General features: G+C 45.5%; 1 long non-coding RNA gene across 1 annotated transcript; it reads left to right on the plus strand.

Moving 5' to 3' along the window:
• Positions 1–2,125: 2,125 nt before the first annotated feature.
• LOC114484963 (uncharacterized) lies at positions 2,126–3,855 on the plus strand. The gene is made up of 3 exons (XR_003678380.2): positions 2,126–2,634; positions 3,202–3,425; positions 3,782–3,855. It is a non-coding gene; the product is annotated as an uncharacterized lncRNA (long non-coding RNA).
• The last annotated feature ends 2,315 nt before the right edge of the window (positions 3,856–6,170 follow it).

Genomic DNA, 6,170 nt, shown 5'->3' on the forward strand with positions numbered 1-6,170 from the left:
TCTCCCGTTGCGGAGCGCAGGCTCCGGACGCGCAGGCTCAGCGGCCATGGCTCACGGGCCCAGCCGCCGCGGCTTGTGGGGGGTCTTCCCGGACCGGGGCACGAACCCGTGTCCCCTGCATCGGCAGGCGGACTCTAAACCACTGCGCCACCAGGGAAGCCCCCCAATTCACTTTTATTCCTGAAGGGAAGGGACTTGGCCGTCCCATTCTCCTTCCAACTGGCCTATCCAAAATGGAATGGGCTAGGAAATTAAGAGGGGCACCTCAATGCCTCCTGCTGGGTTATCACCCCAGAGCCAATGTCCCTGGGAAAGGGAAAATGTGCCTTTTGTCTTCACAGCCACCACTGGTCAGTAAACCTAGATGGCCAGATACTCAAGTTGGTGGTGGGAGAACCAGAGCTCCTTGCCATGGCCCTACCCCTACCTCCCCGAATGACTGTGGGCCCTTCTCCCACGCAGTCCTACAGTACAGTTGCCACCTTTACCTCCTCTTAGCCTTGGTTTCCCCATCTGTAAAATGAGGGCATTGAACTAGAGTAAGAACTTCCAATTGTCATTCCTCCCTTTCAGTTCTTTTTTTTTAAATCACATATCTATCCAGTCTTTTATTTAATCCATCTTATTTTTTGATGCATTTCACAGTAAGTTGTTGACATCAGTACACTTCTTCCCGAGTACTTCATCATACATACTGTTAAAATTCAATATTTGTTTGTGTACTTTTTTCTTATGAGATTCACTTACAATGAAACACAAATCGTATGTAGCATTCAGTGGGTGGTTCTGACAAATGCATCGATTTGACAAATCCTTATCAAGATACAAAACACTGTCATCACCCCAGAAAGTTCCCTCATTCCTAGTCAATCCCTGTCCCCAAATCAACTTCTGTTCTAATTCTTTCCAGCATAGATTAGTTTTTTGGTTTTTTTTAAATTTTTTTTCATTTTTTAATTTTATTTTTGGCTGTGTTGGGTCTTTGTTGCTGTGCACGGGCTTCTCATTGCGGGGGCTTCTCTTGTTGCAGAGCATGGGCTCTAGGCGCACGGGCTTCAGTAGTTGTGGCACGTGGGCTCAGTAGTTGTGGCCCGCGAGCTCTAGAGCACAGGCTCAGTAGTTGTGGCTCACGGGCTTAGTTGCTCCATGGCATGTGGGATCTTCCTGGGCCAGGGCTTGAACCTGTGTCCCCTGCATTGGCAGGCGGATTCTTAACCACTGCACCACCAGGGAAGCCCTAGATTAGTTTTGCTTGCTATACAATTTCATGTAAATGGAATCATATAGTACATAGTCTTATGTAAGGCTTCTTTTTTTTTTAAACATCTTTATTGGAGTATAATTGCTTTACAATGGTGTGTTAGTTTTTCTGCTTTATAACAAAGTGAATCAGCTATACATATACATATATCCCCATATCTCCTCACTCTTGCATCTCCCTCCCACCCTCCTCTTCAATTCTTAAGTTCTTTGGGAATGCTTCAGAAAACTGCTCAGGTGAGAGGAATGGGGGGTGTGTGTGTGGGGGACAGCTCTTTGGGTCCCAGAGCAGCTCCAATTTTACAGGTTTATAAATTTTTATTAAAACTATATCGGGCTTCCCTGGTGGCTCAGTGGTTGAGAGTCCACCTGCTGATGCAGGGGACACGGGTTCGTGCCCCCGTCCGGGAAGATCCCACATGCCGCGGAGCGGCTGGGCCCGTGAGCCATGGCCGCTGAGCCTTCGCATCCGGAGCCTGTGCTCTGCAATGGGAGAGAAATGCAAATCAAAAGTACAATGAGATACCATCTCACCCCAGTCAGAATGGCCATCATCAAAAAATCTACAGGGCTTCCCTGGTGACACAGTGGTTGAGAGTCTGCCTGCCGATGCCGGGGACATGGCTTTGTGCCCCATTGCGGGAGGATCACACATTCCGCAGAGCGGCTGGCCCCATGGGCCATGGCCACTGAGCCTGCGCATCCGGAGCCTGTGCTCTGCAATGGGAGAGACCACAACAGTGAGAGGTCCGCGTACCGCAGGGAAAAAAAAAAAAAAAAAGTATATGTGTTGTGGCTCTGCATAAGATTATTGTATCATTCAGGGCAAAATTTAAACTTTGTACTTTGCCCCACTCCCTCATCTTTTCCCGCCCTCCTGTTCACTCCATCTGCTGACACACTGGCCTTCTTGTTTTGCCAACCTGACAAGCTCATCTTCGCACAGGCTCATTTTCACCTCTTTTGCTGATCTCTGCTTGTAGTGCTCTTTTCTGAGATCTTCTCTTCCAAGTTCTAGTTCAAATGTAGCCTCTCTAGAGCAGCCTTCACTGCCCTGCCGTTCTTTATTTGGCCACACCTCGACATGTGGGATCTCAGTTCCCCGACCAAGGACTGAACCCATGCCCCCTGCCGTGGAAGCACGGAGTCCTAACCACTGGACTGCCAGGGAAGTCCCTGCCCTGCCCTTCTAAAGGCACCCATCCATCCCATTCCTTTATAGCCTGTTACCGTTTTTATTACCTGTACATTATTCTGTCTCATCCGCTAGGAGCAGGGTCCACAAGGCCAAGGACCTTGACTGTCCTCTCACCATGCTTCCAACACATACAACTGAGCATGGGCTGGGGAAACGTTCACTGAATGAATCAATGGGTAAGTGAATGAACAGAGAAGGCTTGGATTTCATGATAAAGCTAATCTGATAAAGACCAGCAGGGACATAGATATAGTTTAACAAAATTAGGCTGGTTTATTAACTTGCTGCAGCCAGGGAGACAACACCCAGAGGAACCAAACAAAGGAAGAAACAGGGTTATCATAGGATTAGAGGGCAGGGTGGAATTTAGGTGGAAATGAAATGAAGCAGTGTTGATAGGCTCAAAGCAAACCTAACTGTGTGGAGAGGGGTTAACATTTGACTTGGGTTGAGAAGCGAACTCATGGTCTTGTTTCCTTGGACACCACAAAGTTAAGATCAATATAGAACTACTGTGTCCAGAAACCCCTTATCTGAAGCTCTGCACCTGGGCTGGTAATCCAGGCTGCTTCTCTGTGTCAAATCTGGCTCCAACCCTCCAGACAAGAGGGGAATGTTCTGTTCTCCCTGACATGATTTCAGAAAGTTTCTGACAGTCTCTGATTTTAGGGAATGAGGTTTCTCAGCACTGTGTCTTTGGTGTTAATTGACAAAATAAGGTTTGACAGCTTCATGTTTCACAGGAGTCCCTTGATGCCTCAATCACTTGGATGTGAGGGCCATCGAGTGTTCCAGGGTTCCCATGGCAGTATGACCCGAGCTCCCTGGGCCCCGTACTACTCTGGGCCTTCATTAGAACAATGAGCCACGTCTCCATCCATGCTTCCCGTCCAGACCGCAATCTCAAGGGTCCAGCCCAAGTGGGGGTCATTCTCCTCTGTCCATGCCTGGCACAGAATACCAGTGGGTGCGCAGTCCATGTCCATTGAATCTAACTGTTGATAAGTTTTCTTTCTTTTTTAAATTTTTTTTAAAATTGTAGTATAGTTGATTTACAATATCATGTTAATTTCAGGTGTACAGCACAGTGATTCATTTATGCATATATATGTATATATCTATTCTTTTTCATATTCTTTTCCCTTATAGGTTATTACAAAATATTGAGTATAGTTCCCTGTGCTATACAGTAGGTCCTTGTTGATTATCTATTTTATGTATAATAGTGGGTATATGTTCATCCCAAACTCCTAATTTATCCTTCCCCCCACCTCCCTTTCCCCTTTGGTAACCATACGTTTGTTTTCTATGTCTGCGTGATAGATTTTCTAAACGGAAAGAAAAAAGAAGTAGATGGAAAAAAAAAGTGGATGGAAGCATATTAAAATGATAGAAGCAGCTATGTAAGAGAGGTGGGAACGTGGGTGATTTTTACAAATCTTTCCCAAAGTGGAAGTTTCTAAAACATAACCAGTATGAATGTTCTGAAAAAAAGAAAATATAATAGAATGGTTGACTCTTAAGATTAAAAAAGTGAATTTTTTAAGGTGACCATGTTTTTATTTTTGAATTAACAAAAAAAATTTTTTTAGTTGAGGTAGAGTTGAAAAAAATGAATTATTGACACTTCAATGATTTTAAGATGAGAACTAAGTTGTTGACATCGTGGTTAAAAAGAGCATTGCCACGCTGATCCTTTATCACTTTTATTTATTTATTTTTTATTTATTTTTAAAAATTATTTATTTATTTTTGGCCGCGTTGGGTCTTCGTTGCTGCACGCGGGCTTTCTCTAGTTGTGGCGAGCAGGGGCTACTCTTCATTGTGGTGCGTGGGCTTCTCACTGTGGTGGCTTCTCTTTTTGCGGAGCATGGGCTCTAGGCGTGCAGGCTTCAGTAGTTGTGGCACATGGGCTCAGTAGTTGTGGCTCGTGGGCTCTAGAGCACAGGCTCAGTAGTTGTGGTGCATGGGCTTAGTTGACCCGTGACATGTGGGATCTTCCCGGACCAGGGCTCAAACCCGTGTCCCCTGCATTGGCAGGCAGATTCTTAACAACTGCACCACCAGGGAAGCCCCCTTTGTCACTTTTAGAAGAGAATTGAAGTATTGACGTTGTGCATCTTCAAAAAGTGGATTGTTCTTCATGATTTGGAAAACAAAAACAAAAAATTGTTGGTGTTGATACTCTAATCATTACTCAAAAAATTAAATTATTGTCTGTATAATTTTTAAAGGATTTGAATTGTTGATACTTGGAAATTTTAAAAAAGAAACTTGAATTATTCATTGCATTGTTACCACTCCTAGGCAAGATGTCCTAACTCCCCGTTGGCCATACATGAGGAGGGTGTCATAGCAGCTCTCAGCCTTCCCCTGAAGCTGGGTGGAGGACACTTGAGGGCCCATCGCCCAGCCACAGGGTGGAATTTTACATGTTTGGCTGCCCTTTGTCCTAAAATTATTTTGGAAAATTGTCTAAGGGCTCTTCTCTGACCCACTGGGAAGAAGTAGATACTGCAGTGCCCTGGGAGCGCCTGACAGTTGCATATGTCATCCAGCATTGTCTCCATACAAATGATTAACATGTCCTGGCTCCAGAATTTCTCCCATCCTCCTCCATTCCCCTGTGATGCAGAGGTCTCTGCTCTGCTGGACTCAGTTCCTTCCTTGCCCTCACTCTGGCCTTGTCAGACTGGTTCTTGGGCTTTTGTAGGAGCTGGAGGAGAGGGTTTTGGAGGAAAGAGTTGAGATTCCAGGGGTGGTTTTAGGAGAAAAATGTGTGGCAGTTGTAGTGTGTGGAACCAGTGGATGGGAAAAGAAAATAAGGGAATTTTAAGAGATACTGTTGATACAATCACTTTGGAGAGCAATTTGGCAATTGGTAAAGTTGAGAATGAGCACACTCTCCCAGTCAGCCATTCCACTTCTAGGAATATGCCCTAGAGCCACTCTCACGTGTGCACCTGGAAATATGTCCAAGGATGTTCACTGAAGCACTATTTGTCATCAGAAAAAATTGGCCCTGCTCTAAATGTCCATCAGGAGGGGGAAAGGATAAATAACTAGTGTTATTGGGCAATTGAATACTCTACAAAACTAGCAGCAATGAACTGGAGATAGATAAATCAGCATAGATGAATCAGCATAAATAGACGTCAGAAATATTGGGTGAAAATATTGGGTGTAGGAAGCAAGTTGCAGAATAATCCATATGGCAAGAAGCCATGCATGTATTTTAAAAAACCAAAGCAATGCAATGTATTGTTTATGGATATTTATATTTGTGATAAAAAAATATAATAGCATGGAGTGAAAGGGTAAACACCAAACTCCTTTTATCAATAAGGATAGGTTAGGTCCATGCCAGTGTAACAAACACCCAAAATCTCAGCAGCTTGTAACAAGACTGTATTTCTTGCTTGTGCTGCATGTCCATCAGGGGGCAGCAGAGAGGCTGTGTTCCACTTCTCCTCGCTCTGGGGCCAGGCTGACCTGGAGCCACCAGTTACTGAGGCAAAGGGAAATCGTCCTGTCTCTCAAATCTTCACCTTGGGGCTTCCCTGGTGGCGCAGTGCTTGAGAGTCCGCCTGCCGATGCAGGGGACGCGGGTTCGTGCCCCAGTCCGGGAAGATCCCACATGCCGCGGAGCAGCTAGGCCCGTGAGCCATGGCCGCTGAGCCTGCGCGTCCGGAGCCTGTGCTCCGCAACGGGA

Source organism: Physeter macrocephalus, chromosome 3 (assembly GCF_002837175.3).
Source record: "Physeter macrocephalus isolate SW-GA chromosome 3, ASM283717v5, whole genome shotgun sequence".
Taxonomy (NCBI): Eukaryota; Metazoa; Chordata; class Mammalia; order Artiodactyla; family Physeteridae; genus Physeter; species Physeter macrocephalus.